We start from the raw sequence: 18,879 nt of genomic DNA on the forward strand, positions 1-18,879 counted from the left end.
AGATTTTTTCATTGTATTAGACTAGGTCCTCCTTTTGTTGAATCCCATCCCCAAATTTCCGTACTTTAATGAGTCAAAGATTTATGAATTTCTGGAATGTACACATTCATCATCCAATGACCAACTCTTGTTGATATCTCCATAAATTCTTCTGCTCAGGATCTGGGACCACAGAGAATTAATTCATGAATTCTTTACAAGTAGAGAGGAATTTCCAGAGGTTGTACCATCCTTACATTCCAGCACTTATCCTTGGCATCCAATGCTTAATTCTTTTTTTTGTTTGTTTGTTTTATTTTTAAAATTTATTTATTTAACATATTTAGTTTTCAGCATTGATTTTCACAAGAGTTTGAATTACAAATTTTCTCCCCATTTCTACCCTCCACCCCACTCCAAGATAACGTATATTCTGGTTGCCCTGCTCCCCAGTCAGCCCTCCCTTCTGTCACCCCACTCCCCTCCCATCCCCTTTTCCCTTCCTTTCTTGTAGGGCAAGATAAATTTCTACGCCCCATTGCCTGTGTATCTTATTTTCTTGTTGCATGCAAAAACTATTTTTTTTTTGTTTTTGAACATCTGTTTTTAAAACTTTGAGTTCCAAATTCTCTCCCCTCTTCCCTTCCCACACACCCTCCCTAAGAAGTCAAGCAATTCAACATAGGCCACATGTGTATCATTATGTATAACCCTTCCACAATACTCATGTTGTGAAAGACTAACTATATTTTGCTCCTTCCCAACCCATCCTGCTTTATTGAATTTTCTCCCTTGACCCTGTCCCCTTTCCAAAGTGTTTGTTTTGATTACCTCCACCCCCATCTGCCCTCCCCTCTATCATCCCCCCCCCCTTTTTTATCTTCTTCCCTCTTCTTTCCTGTGGGGTAAGATACCCAAATGAGTATGTATGGTATTCCCTCCTCAGGCCAAATCTGATGAGAGCAAGATTCACTCATTCCCCCCTCACCTGCCCTCTCCCCTCCTCCCACAGAACTGCTTCCTTTTGCCACCTTTATGTGAGATTAGTCTTCACTCTATCGATTGAGCCACCCCATTCTATCTCTCCCTATCTCCCTCTCTCAATATATTCCTCTCTCATCCCTTAATTTGATTTTATTTCTTTCAGATACCTTCCCTTCATCTTCAACTCACCCTGTGTCTGCTCTCTCTCTCTTTATATATATATATATATATATATATATATATATATATATATATATACACACACACACACACATATATACATATATATACACATATACACACAGATATATACATACACATTCACTTATATATATACATAAACATATGTGTATATATATATATATATATATATATATATATATATATATATGCATATTCCCTTCAGCTACCCTAATACTGAGGTCTCATGAATCATACACATCATCTTTCCATGTAGGAATGTAAACAAAACAGTTCAACTTTAGAAAGTCCCTTGCAATTTCTTTTTCTTGTTCTTTTTCTTGATTACCTTTTTTTACCAATTACCAATGCTTAATTCTTAAAAACTTAAGAGACCTCTAATTTCAACAATGTGGGTATATTTTCCATAAATATGGATTACAACCATAATGCAACTTAGTTGAAGGCCTTGAGGAATTGCTGTGAATAATAAAAACAATAATAATGATAATAAATAATCCCCACTTCAGGTAACCTGGTGCTGAATTTATCTAAGCTAATTCAAATAAAAGAGGCTAAGTTTGGTCACCGGGCTGATAGTCTAAGACTTTCTAGCACAGACTCTAAGAACACAGGATATATTCATCCATTCCATGATGAGGAATCAAAAAGTTACCCAAAATAAAAATATTTTTATGCCTCTGAAAATTGTCTTTTTTAAAGCTATAAATAGGCTACTAAAGGAACCAATCAAAGTAATCCCTATTTTCATACACACACACACACACACACACACACACACACACATCTATGTTTAGAAATAGATGGACAGATACACATATAAACATATGCATATATGTAGGTAGATGAAACTAGTCACAAAATAGTGTATGCTTAATTCAGTGAGTTTGAGCCATACATGATAAATATCACCAGCATTGGAACACACATTCATAGAACATTAAAGCTAGAAGGAACCATAGTTTTGGGTTTTTTGTTTTTGTTTTTGTTTTCTTTTTTGGTGTTTTAGGTCATTTTTTTTTACAGCTGTATGACATGAGAAGTTGAAAATGACTGGCCTAAGGTTATATAGGAATATAGATTACAGTGCTAGAAGGAACTTCACATGTTACCTGGTCCTACTTGCTCCCAGAACGGTAAGCAGCACTTTCCCTTCTCCTCCCCTGGATAAGTAACATAAACCATGCCTGGGGCAAGTGGCAGGAAGCCATCCTATTAAAAGGTCACTGTTGGGGTGGGGAGGACTGAGACTATGGGATAGCATCTGTAGGCTGTTTCTGGGAAGTTGATTGATGCCTAGGTAGATTAGCCAGAGGAGAGGAGGAGAGAAAGTGGCCATCTGGTAGTCTCTTTTAACTAATTATTCTTACTAACTAGGTGCTAAACTATATATTTTTTTCCTAGCTACTAAAAGACTACAAGTGCCATCAATTCTCTCTAAATTCAGATCCCATTTGCCTTGTACAGTTATATCTGTACTGAACACTAATCCTTCTTATAATATCCCTTAACAAGTACCGTCTAGCTTCAACTTACAGACTCCTGGTGACAGGAAGTTGTCTACTTCATGAGGCAGTCGATTCCAATTACACATAGCTCTGATTTTTAACAGGTCCTTCCTTAGACTGAGCTAAAACCAGCTTCTCTGGAATGTACACCTACTGCTACTATTTTTCTGATTTCTGGGACCAAGAAAAAAAAAGGAAAATAAAACACCCCTTTGTGCATTACTTGTTATAGAAATAAAAATCTGCAGAAACTAGATAGCCCAGTGGTCAGAGTGCTGGTCTTGGAGTCAAGAGTTCAAATCTAGACATTTAAGGTTAAGTCATTAACTCTCTTTTTGTTAAAGTTACTTCAACTTCAAAATGGGGATCATAATCGGACCTGCCTCCCAGGGGTGTTATGAGACTCAAAGGAGATGGTATATGAAAAGTGCTTAGCAGTGACTTACTTACTCTTTTGTTCTTCAGTTGTTTTTCAGGGATATGCAACTCTTCATGACCCGATTTGAGGTTTTCTTGGCAAAATTGCTGGAGTGATTTGCCATTTCCTTCTCCAGTTCATTTTACAGGTGAGGAAACTGAGGCAAACAGAGTGAAGTGACTTGCCCAGGGTCACACAGCTAGGAAGTGTAAGAGGCCAGATTTGAACTCAAGAAAATTAGTCTTCATGACTTCAGGCCCAGCACTCTATCAATTGAGCCACCTAGCTATCCATATCTTACATGTAGTAGATGCTTAATAAATACCTTTTTTTTTTTCTCTTTGACTCCAAGCCCAGTACCCATTTGTCTAGTCAACAACATGCATTTATGAATTGCTTGCTATGAGTGAAAAACTGTGCTAAGCATTGGGGACACAAAAAAAATATTGAAAACTTCTCTCAAGGAGCTCACAGTATAATGTGGGACTCATCATGCAAAGAATTACGCACAAATGAGATTTATATTTATATGTATGTATCTACACATATACATATGTACATGTGTGTGTATATATGTATATATATAAAATCTTAGACTTATATACAATATTGATGTATAATATATCCAATGATATGTATACATATTAAATTGGAGATAATCACAGAGGAAAGAAGGACCAGGAAAGGCTTCTTGCAGGAGGAAAAATTTTCATTTAGACTTAAATGAGGCCATGAAAGCCAGGAGGCAGAGATGAAGAGGGAAAGAATTTCAGGCGCAATAATAGGAGTTGGAGATGCCTTGTGTGAGGAACAGCAAATATGTGTGGTACGCTTCTGATTGTTTTGATAGTTTGCCACGTCTTTAAATGACGTTCTGGTGCTGTGTCCAAGGCCTAAAAGCTGCCTGTAGTGCACATTTTAATTCTGAAGCAATCAGACAGTCCATTGTATTTACTGGGTATCATGTTCAAAGTCTACCCGTAATTACAAGAAAACTTCAATGAATGGCCAATAAACAGTTCTTGGGCCCCAAATGGATTTGACATAGTGGCACTTTAAGTCCAATCCTTAACAAGATTATCTTTTTTTTTTTAAGTAAGCCATGTCTTCAGCGTTGTCTAATGCAAAGTGACAACCTTAGCATCTTTCCAAGTGTTCCTACTTTGATAGAAAAAAAAGAAAAGAAAAGGAAAAAAAAAGTCCATTGTCACTATGGTAATTACTCCACAATACCTGATGGTAAATGGACAGCCCTGTGGATCTCCCAGCAGCTGAATCCGGCATTGTCCTGGCCCGATAAAAAGATTAGAGGGTCTGAAAAGCAGAGGAACGGAATCTCACAGCTTCTTAGCCTTACCACTGAAAGGACCATTGTCCCAGCACCATAAATTCTCGGTTCCCCAGGCACTTGACAACTGAACAGGGAACAATAGAATTCTTGTGTTGGACAAAACGCTCCTTGTCTGCTGCCGGTCTTATCTGCCTCATTTACAAATGTCTTTCATTGTGCCCAAATAATTCCCTATTAGAAGGGCTATTAGAAGCAGAACTAAATAAATATTCACAGCCTTTCTAATATATTTGGGAAACGAATAAACAAACAGTCACCCAGCATATGAGAAAACCACTGTCTGGTCAGGGGCTTCCCTTTCTTCTTCCATACAAATTTTAACTGTAGATTTTCTCTTTTCCTCTCCTCTCCAGTAGGGTTATTAGAAGTGTCAGGGAAATGGTAAGAGGGAGAGAGAGGGAGAGAGAAGGAAAGTAGGGGGAGAGAGGGGGAGAGAGAGGGAGAGAGAGAGGGAAAGAGGGAGAGAGAGAGGGAAGGGGGTAGAGAGAATTTGTGACTAAAAAATACATTAATATTCTAACCATGTTTATATAAAGGTGTTAAATGCACTTTTAAAAATTATTCTAAAAAAAGAATAAATCTAGACTATCCCATAGTAGAACATAGAAGACACAGTCTGCTATAGGAGAATGTCATTAAACGTTAGTCTTCAAGGAAGTGGGGGTTTATATCTCAATCCCTATGCAAGGTAACTTGAAGAGATCTCACTTGGAGCTCCCTTCTCTCTAAAATAGGGAAAACAATAATTTTGATGATAATTAATAACCATTAAATTATATTTTATATAATACTTATATTTCAAATATTAATATTAAATATAAATGTCTAGTCATTTAATTATTAGATATAATAATGTAGTGATAACTATCTTATAGAGATATGGTGAGCATTAAGATCACTTTGTATCCTTAAAGTGCTACAGAAATATGAATTATTAGTAGTAATATTTTTTCTTCAATCTATAAGCATCAACTACCTTTTCTAGACTAGCAAACATTATAATGGACAGTTATGACCCCAGGACTTCTGTAGGTCTAGTATTGAACATGCAAGAAGCTCTGAGATTGCTAGTACATTGCCAGAAATGAGTGTAAATAAAATGTTTTACTTAATACTCTTTTTCTTCTATCCTAAAGTTTGACCAAATTGCTTCCTGTTCTGGTATTGTGACCCATATTCAGAAAAATAAAAACTTCTATGGAAGTATCTGTACTAAGAAATTATGTATGTGTTGTTTTCTTCCAGGTAGGCTAAGTTCAATGAAATAAACTGAAGGAGTATCGTAATGTGGCATGGCATGACATGACATAAAGTGATACAATATGATATAGTCCAAAATAGTATGCTATAATGTAATATAATACGGTACACTACGATATTATGTGATGTAAAATAATCTAATCTAATTATGTATATTATATTACATGATATATCAAACATATTCACGTATATCTTGATGTGCATGTGTATATGTGCTTGTATATGTGCATATATTAACAACCACAAAGTTGCTAAACAGTACCAATCTACTGTTTTATGTCTACTTGAATTCATTTATTTTTAACAGCTTGTAAGCATAGAGATAGATCTCTCCCTATGGAGAGAGAAGTTCTCACAGGTACCAAAACCCAAAAGAAATATGAAGAGGATTAAAATTAAATAATCGGGTAGATCTTAGATAAATTTTATTCCTAATATTTAACCCACAAATTAAGTACGTAATAAGTACTGGCACAAATTAAGTACTTAATAAATATTTTTGACTGATTGGCTGATTGACTGGTGTTTTTACAAAAAGTCCATGGCTATAGAATGACAATAAAACTGATCAGCCTCTAACTTTCTATGTGACCTTGGACAAGTGACTTCCAAGTTCACACTCTGAACTGAAATTTCCTCACACATAAAATGAGAGAGTTGGAATAGAATACAACAATTTCCAATTCTATAGGAATTGCAAAACAGGTGGTACAAAGCTTAAGAGAAGTGAGGGGATTTGTCTTAGGTCTCATGTCAGAACCAGAACTGCAATCCAGTACTGCATGTTTTAATGTGATCTCTAGATTACCTTTAAGCTCTACTATCTTTCAATTCATATTTGCCATTCCAGTTCTAATAGTCTTCTGTATTCTCAGGCCCCATCCAAAATGCACATTCTGTATTGCAAGCTTCCTTTCTAACCCTAACATCCTAAACCTCTGAAAAGTGAAAATTCCAGTCATGAAAACAAAATAAACAACACTGGTTCAATGTCTATTTTTAACGTGAATTTCCTAATTTGCTCAATTGACCAAATAAACAACTTGATTTTTACTCAGATAAGCAATTAATATGGCAGCAATTATACTTACAAAACAGTTTTTAAGGGCCAGCTAAATTCAGTTTAACACCAGATTGTTTAAAAAAAAACAAACAAACAACTAGCTGTATAGTGCACAACAGAGAACAAAAGAAAACTTAGAAGGGAACACAGAAAAGCAGGGTAGCTTTGAAAACATTGCATAGTAAGTATTACATATTTTTTTTTAAAAAGCTTAAATGGAAATTCATGGTTTTACATTAAATCCTTTTTAATATTGTACTGTGTACATAGAAATGTTTTTTTTCTTTTTGTATTTAAGTTCAAAATGAATTTTAAAAAATTAAAAAAAGAACAATGAGCTACATAACAAACACAAAGTTACAAACTAATAAACAGATGTCTTACCCCAATTCAAAAGCCTTTGTTTTATAAATCAGCTTGTATATATAGTTAATCAATTAACAAGCATTTATTGAGTCTCTACTGTGTGCCAAGGACTGTATTAAGCACTGGAAAGTGAAAGAAAGGGGAAAAAATCAGAAAACAAAAATAAAACAATTCTACTCTCAAGGAGCTCAGAGTCTCATAGGAGAGACAAGATACAAACAACCAAACAACCATGTAAAAATAAAATGTATAAAAAATGCAGGATTAATTGAGGATAATGTTAGCTAGCAGGAAGACATTAAGATTAAGGAAAACTAGGAAAGGCTTCTTGCAGAAGGTGGGATTAGTTAAGGCTTGAAGCTAGGGAGATGTAGTGAGATAGAGAATTCCAGGCTTGAGGGGCAGCCACTGAAGATGCTCAAAGTTGGGAGGTGAAGTAACTAGGGACAGCAAATTTTACAACTGAGGAAGCTGAGTTTCAGAGATGGTGAGTGACTTGTGCTTAGATACAATGTAAATAAATGTTGGAGACTGTATTAAAATTAAGATCTTTCCTGATTGTAAAGACTATACTTTCCCAATACCGAATGATGCCTCTCTGTGTAACCTGATATGATTAATTTGATATTTGGTATTGTCTAACTATACCCTCAATTGATACTATAGAATCTCAGATGACGATAAAAATATTAAAATGTTATCAATAAAAAAAAAGATGGAACCATAGTATAACTTCCCCACAGTTCAAAATTATTTGTCATCTTCAGGGGTGAAATTCCCCCAACATGTTTTAGGAAAGAAGAAAATGGTTTGTTGATAATATTTTGTGAGGTAATGCTCCTGGGGGGGAGACATATTATGCCTCATACAAAGAAAAAAGCCAATTGCACTGCATTTGCTAATATTCTACATGTTTATGATATTCATTTAAGTAATTTTAAAGTATTACGTTTAGAGTTAGAAGACACAGGTTTTAATCTTACTTAGCCTTGCCATTTCTGAGCTATGTGGCAACATGCAAGTTACATAATTTTGCTAAATCTGTTTCCTTGAGGGTAACATCTTCCCTATTATTCCTAAAGTGACCAAGAATTGCTTTATAAACTCTAAAGTTTGATAAGAATCAGTGCTATTACAGAATACGAAACCATTTCCCTCTGGGATTATCAGTTTCAGAAGTGGTCAAACCCAAAGTACTTACAAATGAAAAGGGTAAGAAGCTGGGACTGAAGAATGTGATAATATAAGAAAGTTTTAAAGATTGTTTATCTTCTTGCTCTATTTATCTCCTTGAATAAATTAATATATGGAAAATAAATCTTCCTAAGACCATATCTGAAGTATTATATTTTTTTCATAGTTTCATAGATTAGCGGAGAAATTGATGAGTTGACGTACAAACAGAAAGGGGTAACTAGTGTGGTAAGGGAACTGGAAAGTATTTCATACAATAATTGATTGAAATAATTAGGGATATTCATCCTGGAGAGGACTTGGGTAGGACTGGGACATGAGTACTCCGTGCATTTAAAGGTCCATCACATGGAAGAGGAATTCTATTTATTCGGCTTAAACTTAGAAAGTACAAAAAGAACAATGGATAGAAGAGACAGGAAGACAAATTCTAGCTTAGTCTAAGGAAAAAAAATCCTTGCCAAACAGCACGTCCAAAAAAATGGAACAAGATCCCTCAGGTGTCAGAGAATTCCCCCTCAATAACATCTTTCAAGGAGAGAAGGGATGATGATATATTGGGAATGTTTTAGAAGGGATTTCTGCTCAAGTATGGGTTGGGCTGGGGAAAACTTGGAGTTCAATCTTGATAAGCTTTTCTAAAGAATTTTAATTCTTAGTTTTACAGATTTTTACTTTTTACACTTCACTACTGTCTTTTTCCTTAAACCTGCTCTATCCCTTCACATCTCTCATTAGATGTATCAGGTAAGAAATAAAAACAATCAATAAAATGTAGCTTTGCATGACAGCACATACTAAATACCATATCCGGAGTCTCTCATCTTTCTACTGAAATGTCTCATCAATATTTCTCTGAGATTGATATCGTTTATTACAATTAGTTAGAGCTACAATGTCTGTTAGTGTCATTTGCATTTATATTATTGAAGTCATTGTAAATGAATGAATGAATGGAATGAAATATTTAAAGACCATTAATTACTTAATTACTTGATTTGTGTCATGCTAAGCATGCTGAGGGCTATAATACATACATACATACATATATATATATAATCTCCTGCTTTTGCTTACTTTACTTTGCAGGAGGTAGAAGGTGAGTTCCCCCATTAGACTGTAAGCCTGTTGAGGGGAGGAACTGTTTCTTGCCTTTTTTTGTTATCCCTAGTGCTCAGCACATAGCCCAAAACATAATATTGCCTGACTGGCAACAAAGAGTGATCGTGTATTGCCAAGAGAAGAGATATCCAGTAGGAGAAGGTGATCAACAGTATCAAATGCTGCAGAGTTCAATTAGGATGTGTCCAAATGAAGGGCCATTGGATTAGACAATTAAAAGATCACTCATAACTTTAGAGAAAGCAATTTCAATTGAATGACATCTGAAGCCAGATCTAGATGGGTTTAGAAGAAAGTGAAAAGAGAGGAAATAGTGGCTCCTTGTAGAAATGATTCCCCACCCCCCTCCCCCAGAGTTTGGTACAGAAGAAAAAGAAAAATCTCAGCAACAGATAGTGGAAATGGTAGAATGAATCACTCAATAAATCAATAAACATTTTTAAACACCTACTTTGTGCCAAGAACTGTGGTAAGCATCAAGTAAGGGTTTTTGAAGATGCAGAAGATATGGTTATGTTTGTAGGCAGCAGTCAAGAAGCCACTTTTTTCCCTTATTTTTTAATGCCATAAAGCAATTTTATGAATATTTTGATTTGGGAGGAGTCTTTCTGTCTTTGACCTCTTTAGTATATTTTTCCAGTATTCATCATAGGGACAAAGGCTAAGATCATTACTCTCATTGTATAATTCCAAATATTTTCCAAAATGGATAGACTAATCTCCAGCTCCATCAACAATGTAATGGCAGGCCCACATTCCCACATCTCCTACAGAAGTGACTATATCACTTAGCACTTGTGAAGATAAGAGGTGAAAGACTGGAGTTGTTTGGATTTGTAGTTCACATTACTAGTGGCCTGATATGATCTTTCATGCAGTTTTTGGTAGTTTTCAAATCTTTTGAAAACTGTTGCTTCATCTTGGTAGATTACAGTTTTACTGCTACAGCTCTTGGAATTTTACATCTGTATCTATTCCATATCTTTCATGCGTGTAAGATAATTATGGAAGATATCTGACAAAAATCTTTTCCTCTACTTAATCATTTAGCTCCTTATTTTGGCTGCATTGATTTTGTTCTTAAAAATGCTTTTATTTTTAAATAGAATTTTAAACAAATTAAAACTAAATAAATTATATCTATCAAGGGAGAAAACATTGAGTAAGTTAAAATCTTTGCATGAAATGTATTTAATATGAATCTGATATCTATGGGAAGAAATTGACACAAATATATAACAGCAAGGGTTGATCTCTCTTATCTTTTATTTCATTAATCATTTCTTTTACAGCCAAATTGACTCAGCAAATCTATGATTTTATGATTTTTAGCCAGTGATTTTTCATGAGCAAAAAATAAAAACCTACCTCCCCTCAAAAATAATTCCTCTAAAATAACCACCCCCCCCACCATTTTTTAAACTTTATTCTTTATCCCTGAAATGGGATTGGCTCTAATTTTCATAGCTTTACCAATCCTTTCCTAGTATTGATGCCATTTACTTATCTAAAAATAAAGAATCACATATGAAGCAGGAAACTCTTATGCATTAATCAGAAGCCATTTATATTAATGATATTTTACGGGATGGTTAAAAGATCTTAAGTGGACAAAGGATGAAGAGAAAATCCTCTTTATATAGAAGACTGAGTCAGATCTAAAGCTCTTAGAGGTCTGAACTTGAAAAGGGCCATTCATTTAACAATCCTCTGTCCTTACAAATTCATCTGAAGGACTGGAGCCAGATTTGAGAACTGTTTATTTTTAATTATATTTTTAGACTGCTCAGCTTTAATATCCAGAATTACTTGGTGTAGTGTGTGTCATGTAGTGGGAAGGAGAACTGTAGGAAAAGATTTAAGGACAAAGCTTCAGTTACATCCATCCACCTACTGGCCTACAGAGAGTAGCCAAGCCACTCCCTCTCTGTGAGCCTCAGTTTCCTCATACGTAAGTAATGAACTGGGGCAGCTAGGTGGACCAGTAGATTAAGTGCTGGTCCTAGAGTCAGGAACACTCATTTTCCTGAGTTCTAGTCTGGTCTCACACATTTACTAGCTGTGTGAGGCTGGACAAGTCACTTAATCCTGTTTGCCTCAGTTTCTTCATCTGTAAAATGAACTGGAGAAGGCAACGGCAAACCAGTATTGCTGCTAAGAGAACCCTAAACAGGGTCATAAAGAGTTAGTTATGACTGAAAGCTAACTGAACAACAACAAGAAGTAAGGAACTATTTATTCTCTGAAATCACTTTCAGCTAAAGTTTGTAGAAGTTAATCCAAGCCATCCCTACAAATGTGGAGGGAGTTTCCTTACCTGGGAGTTATTTATGCCAATTAAATACAAGGTCCTGTCCTCAGAGACTTATATTAGCTGTGAGATCCTGGGCAAGTCACTTCAATTTTGTTTTACCCAGTTTCTTCATGTGTAAAATGAGGATAATAATATCACCTACCTCCCAGGTCTGTTATGAGGCTCAAATGAGATAATAATTGTGCTTAGTGTAGTGCCTGGCACAGAGTAAGTGCAATATAAATGTTATTATTGCTACTGCCACTATCATTATCTAAACAGATCATGACTGTTTAATGAATTCCTACTTCCTCTACTCCTGTGCAAATTAGAAAATGCTAAGTCTTCACTATTCTATAATAACCATTACTGGACTAAGTCAATCATTCACTGATGGATTAAAATCTAAATTAAAACAAAATAAAAGTTTTCCTAACAAATACGTACTAGTGATAACATACTAGAAGAGAAAAGCTACTAGTGCCCAGCGGCATCAAGCAAGAACAATGACACCAATGATGACGGCACAAATGTCAGTGTTAGGACTGTTTTTTGGTCAAGAATCTGACAGACAATGTCAAGTTTACAAACATGAGCTACCAGAAAGATGGTGGTGCCCTTGAAAGAAATACAGAAGTTTAGTGTGTGTGTGCATATGTGTGTGTGTGTGTGTGTGTGTGTGTGTTTGTGGAGGCGGAAGGGCAGGTATTAGAAGAAGGGAGAAATACCATCACGATATTAAAGCAGGAAATTACAATCTTCCCATTAGCCTTTCCTACAGTGTGTTTTAATTGTGTATGTTTTAGTTCCTCAGATGAGTCTTTTAGTTTGCACAACTATTCTCTAAAAAAGAAATATGCATAAGCTTCATTTGAGATATGCACAGTTCTTTCCATTTGAGTCCAATACCTATAGCATCTATATCTGCATTGACAGGGATACATTTATTTCTAGATTTTATGGATAGATACATAGATAACAGATAAAGATGTGTGTTACATAACATATTGACTATTTTTTTGTTCTTACTCAACATTTTTGGAGGAAGCTGTTTGTTTCATTAGTGAAGGCAAGCACTAGTGCTTTGACAAACCTATTGTAATGGAATAGCTCATTTGAAATCTAAATAATTTCAAGATTTAAAGAACTTTATATTATCCTTCAATATCGTTGAGATCACTGATACAAATTTTGGGTTAATAGGTATAGAAACTCATTGTATTTAAGACTGGATTGTGTGAAGTCTCATAATAAAACACGTCAGAACTGGAAAGTACCCTAAAATGTACAGGGTTAGAACAAAAAAAATCAAATATTTGAGCTGGAAAGGACCTTAGAACTGAGAGTATTAGAATGAGAATCTTAGAACTGGAAAATACCTCAGCTCATTTCTGGTCTACCACATCCTTATTTTATCGATGATGACCTAGACAAAGAAAGTAACTTGATAAAGTCACATTTCACACTATATATAACAATATGAAAAAATAATCTAAATATTGTTTAACCTTAAAAATAAAAGATAATGAGATTTAATACATCTCAAAATTATCTTCATGGAATGAGACTTCTAACCATATAATGGATAGAGGCAATCACAAAAAAAATAATATGGAGCAATGATTTGGATTACATGAAATTGGGAGTATTTTCTGCAAACAGGATCAATGAAGCTAGGATAAGAAGGGAAGCTATTGATGGAAGTAACAGAAAAAAACAATCTTGACATTAAAAATCTGATAAGGGTATGGGAGCAATTAATAATGTTCTAATAAATATCTTATTAAAATATTTAAGAATAAGAGTTATCGCTCAATGAGCCAAAAAAGTTTGCAAAAAAGAATTATAGTTAATGGTCACATGAAAATACTGCAAATCACGAATAAAAAGAACAGGTAAATAAAAATAAAACTGCAATTTCACTTTGCACTAAATAAATCACAAAAGTGGCAAAAGATGGAAATAATGTTGGAGGGATTGTGAAATTATGGGCATAGGAATTCACTGTTCATAGAGTGTGATTTGGTTCAAACATTCTGGAAAACATGGAATTCTGTTTTTAAAAATGACCAAAATGTCTATGTCTTTAGACGTAGAAATCCCATTACTAGTCATACACCCTTTAAAATGTGTAAAGAAATATACACCAGAATATTCATAAGCACAGACAGTGGGTCAATAAACATTTATGGACTGATGTAGAATCAAGTAAGAAAAATCATAAAACTAATATTTACAAAATAATACAATACAAATGAAAAGAAAAACAACCACAAACAAGAAAAAGAAAGTGAGTACTGTGTCATTATAATGATCAAGGATATTGGCCCTGAAAAAGAATGGAAAAAAAGTACTTTCCTCCCTTTTTGTACTAAGGTGAAGGACTCTGGGTATAGAAACCACAAATATCACTTTAATTGATGTATTGTGTGGTTTTTGCCGAACTTTGATTTTCTCTTTTTTATCCTTCGTTACAGGAGATGTCAGTACAGGAGGGAGAAGGACAAACGCTCGAAATGAAGGTGATGTTTAAAAATACTAATTTTAGTAGAAAAATAAATATTAAACAAAAATTCAGTGATAGGCTCAGGATGGGAACTCAATAGTTTTGGTTCTCAGACGAGTGATCTTCCTTCTGTACTAATTACATTGTCTTCCAAGATAAGGAGAGGGCAAGCTATTCCAAGTTAGGTTCAAAGTAGAAATCATATTGTGAAAAAATTAGAAATTGAATCTCATCCCATTATTTTAATTATCTGTGTGAGCTTGAGTACGGCACTTCACTTTTTATGGGCCTCAATTTCCTCATTTGTGTATGAATGGATTGAACTAGATTATCTATAACGTTTTATTTGTTCTACCCCTCCAGGTCTGACACTCCGTACATTCTGATGATTATTATGACAATTATTAATAATAGAAACCTGTGAGAGGAGACTATGAAACTTTCAAGTACTTCCATAGATCCCCTGATATTTGTTGAAGCTTAAAGAATTTTGGAAAGACCCCTGGACTTGGGATCAGAGATCAGATTCCTCATTTTGCCACTAGTTGTGGGACCCTGAACCAGTCACTTTATGCTACTGCTTCAATTGCTTCATCTGTAAATTATGGATAATGACTAGTTCAACCAGTGTTGTAAGGTTATTGAGAAGGCAAATGAAATAAAGGTACTTTGGGGAGAAAAATGAATTATTTAAATGCAAATTTGTCTTGCGATTTATCATTGTTATTTTCATTATTGGATTAAATGAGACTCCTCAATTCAGTGAAAAACACTTATTAAGCACCTCCTTTGAACAGTGCAGGTGAAATGATTTGCATACAGAAACTCTCTCAGAGGCCACATGAAATAAAGCAATCTAAATAGGCCACAAGCTTTTGGGGAGTTGGTCTAGCATGAAGAAGTAGATGAAACAGTTGGAACAGTTTGTAGGCCTTGTCCTTTAGGGTCAGTATTCATGGCGGTGAATAAACAAGGAGAGCAATGCCTATCTAGCAGGGCAGATTTGTGTCTCAGCCACATACTGAGACAATTTTTGAGCGTTGTGGTGAAACCAAGGCGCAAAGGAAATCTAACATTTGGATCCTCAAATCATGTCCTGAACCTTCCGGATATTGATTCCCCATAAGAAAACAAGGTTAAACCTAGGAAGATTTGAAGCATCTGGCATTGGCAGAGTGGGAAAAGGAAGGGCAGTTTGTATGGAAGTAGCAGGTGCTGAAAAACTCTTAGAGCACATGACTTATCTGGAGTTGTTATAAGGATCCACAGATTTGGGGGTTGGAGAGTGCTGATTAGATTTCGCTTGAATGGGAAAGCAAGATGGGCATTTCTTTTTATGAAATAGGCTCTCTGGGAGCCTCTAACTGGGAAGAATACAGGGCCAGAACTTGATGAAAATACTATAACAGTCTGACAAATTAGTTTAAGAAGATCTATTGTTAATCCCAGAACCTGCTGGAGAGGCAAAGTGGGGTAAGAAAACGGCACTGGTGTTAGTGGCCAAAGACCTGAATTTTATTTCTGACCTCTTCCCCAATCCTCATCATTCTTGACCTCTTTACAACATTTAATACTATACTCATTCCTCCTGGATACTCTGCCCTCTCTGGGGTTTAGTGACACTATGTTTTCTTCCTTCTTCTCCTAACTTTCTAACCACTCTTGATTGCGTTTTGCTGTATCCCCTTTTATATCACACCCACAAGGCTTTGTCCTTGACCCTTTACTCTTTTCTCCCTTCATGCTATGTCTCTGTCTCTCTGTCTCCATCTCTCTGTCTTTCTCTCTGTTTCTATCTCTCTGTCTCTGTCTGTCTAACTCTGTCTCTGTCTATCTTTGTTTGTGTGTGTATACCTGTCTGTCTCTGATTTCCTCAGCTCAAATAAATTTAATTATTATTTCTATGCTGATGATTGAGATCTACATATCCAGTCTTAGTCTCTTTCCTGCCTTCTAGCCCCACAATACAAGCTCCCTATTAGGTATTTCAGTCTGAATATTTTGTCAGCCTCTCAAGCTCAACATGCCCAAAGTAGAGCCAAGCCCACTCCTCTTTCAAACTTCTCACTTTCTGTTAGAGGCACCTCCCTCCTTCCAGGAATCCAGGTTCACAATCCCAGTGCCATCCTCTGCTCCTCATTTTCACTCACCCTACATACCCAAATAAACTGTCAGACCCGGAGGGGTAGAACAAATAAAACAACATTATAGATAATCTAGTTCAATCCATTCATACACAAATGAGGAAATTGAGGCCCATAAAAAGTGAAGTGCCTTACTCAAGCTCACACAGATAATTAAAATAATGGGATGAGATTCAATTTCTAATTTTTTCACAATATGATTTCTACCTTGAATCTAACTTGGAATAGCTTGCCCTCTCGTTATCGTGGAAGACAATGTAATTAGCACAGAAGGAAGATCACTAGTCTCAGAACCAAACTGTCTTTTATTTGCATACCTGTTGTCTCCTCTTACAGAATATAAACTCTTGAAGGACTAGGACTTCAATTTTGTCTTTGTATCCTTAGTGCCTAGCACTTAATAGGCACTTAATAAATGCTTGTTGATTGATCAGTTCTACCACTTAAAACATCTCAAATTAGTCTCCCTCTCTCACTTGTCAATCTAGCAACTTAGTTTAGGACTTCATCATGTCTTACCAAGACTGCTGGTACTAGCCTCTTAATTTGGTCTTCCTGCCTTAAATCTCCTCTTTCTACAAGTGCCCTCCCACAAGTACCAAACTGATATTGTTGAAGTGCCCATGTCACTCCCTTATTCAGTGAACTTCACAACCTGGCCCCAATCTACGTTTTGAGTTTATTATGGATTGTTCCCTTAAGATTTACATGAACTGATGCAAAATGAAATAAGCAGAATGAGGAGAACATTGTAAACAGTAACAGCAACATTGTATGATGATCAACTGTGAATAACTTAGTTATTCTCAGCAATACAATCATCACAAGTGGGGACCACCTTGAAGCTTCAGGTTTCCCACACTTGAGACAATTCCTAAGAACTTTTGATGAAAAGCCTTTTCACCAGAGAAAGTATGCACACATGTGTGTGTGTGTGTATATATATATGCATGTATATATGTATGTATATATATATGTGTGCATACATATGCGTCTGTGTATATATGTGTGTGTACATGCATGTATATGTATATGTATGTGTATATGTGTGCATGTGTATGTATATGTATGTGTGTATCTGAATGCAGATTGAAGCATGTTTTTTTGGGTTTGTTTTTGCTTTCTTTATTATTTTGGGGTTTTTTTGGTCTGCATTTTTCTTTTTCAACATGGCTTTCGTGAAAATGTTTAGCATGACTGTACATGTATAATCTATATAAATTTCTTGTCTGCTTGAGAAGTGGGGAAGGGAGAGAAGGAGAGATAGCATTTGAAATTCAAAATTTTTTTAAAAAGTTTAAAAAATGTGTCTACATGTAATTGAGAAAAAAAATGGATTACTCCCCTTCATGCTCAAAACAGTATGACCAAAGTGATCTTCTTACTTGTTCTGTCTCCTGTCTTTGTGTCCTTATACCGGCCTTTATGCCTACAATGCTCTCCACCCCCATCTCTTCCTTTTGGGATTCTTAGTTTCCTTCAAGTCTTAGATCCACACACACACACACACACATAGAATCACTAGCTCCCCAACCCTGAAATGACATTATTTTTATTTTGTATGTACTACTATGTGTGCATGTTGTCACCCTTGGCTAGACTGTAAGCTCCTTGAGGGTAGTATTTTTTTTTATCTTTGTACCTTCAGGCCTTGACATGGTGTTTGGCATATAGTCGTCTATTTATATGTACTTGTTGATTGATTGCCAAGTTGTTTTTATTTTTAACCATTTTTCCTCTCTTTCCTTTTTATTCTTTCTTACAAAAGATCTCTTTGCATAGAAATTAGTGGCCAGATATATTTAGAAATGAAGGTATAGTGAAAACAAAAGGATGTCAATTTAAAAATAAGAGAGACATCTTCCCCTGAAGTTTACTGCCCAGGGTGCTAACATCCACATCAGCCCTAATACTGCCCTTAACTGAATGCTCAGGGGGTGTGAATTGTTCAGCTATTGATGTTTCTTAACATTTAGCCCATTTCTAAAGAGGGAAAAATAAAAGAGGGAAACCACACGTTTTAGGGGTAAAAATCCTTTTCAAGTGTGGCAAAATGAAGTGGTTGGACAAGATAATTTCATTGGCATCTTCTGGTTGGAACCTCTGTGCTGTTATGAGCCTATGAAAATGTCAGTTCCCTAAATTCCTCAAAAGATGTTCAGCAAAGCAAAAAACACAGAAAGGTAATATTTTTAGACCTAGATATAGTGGAAAAAAAGAATGTTTTACATGACTTTTAAGCTATGTGACAGTGAGTGCCAAATAAATTTATCATGGCAATGCAATTTTCAAACAGGAATCCCACTGAGTCATCAGCTAGACGCCAAACTGTTCTGATTTAAATCTCCACGAATTTAGGAAAAACACGAATAGCTCCAAAGACCTTAGGAGCAATTCTCTAGTGTCCATTTGCTTGTTTGAGTTTAATGGAGACAACTTTGGAATCGGAGAATTAAGGGAATTGTTACTCCAAAGAAAACTTTCCAAGTG

Source organism: Trichosurus vulpecula, chromosome 3 (genome assembly GCF_011100635.1).
Source record: "Trichosurus vulpecula isolate mTriVul1 chromosome 3, mTriVul1.pri, whole genome shotgun sequence".
In the NCBI taxonomy this organism is placed as follows: Eukaryota; Metazoa; Chordata; class Mammalia; order Diprotodontia; family Phalangeridae; genus Trichosurus; species Trichosurus vulpecula.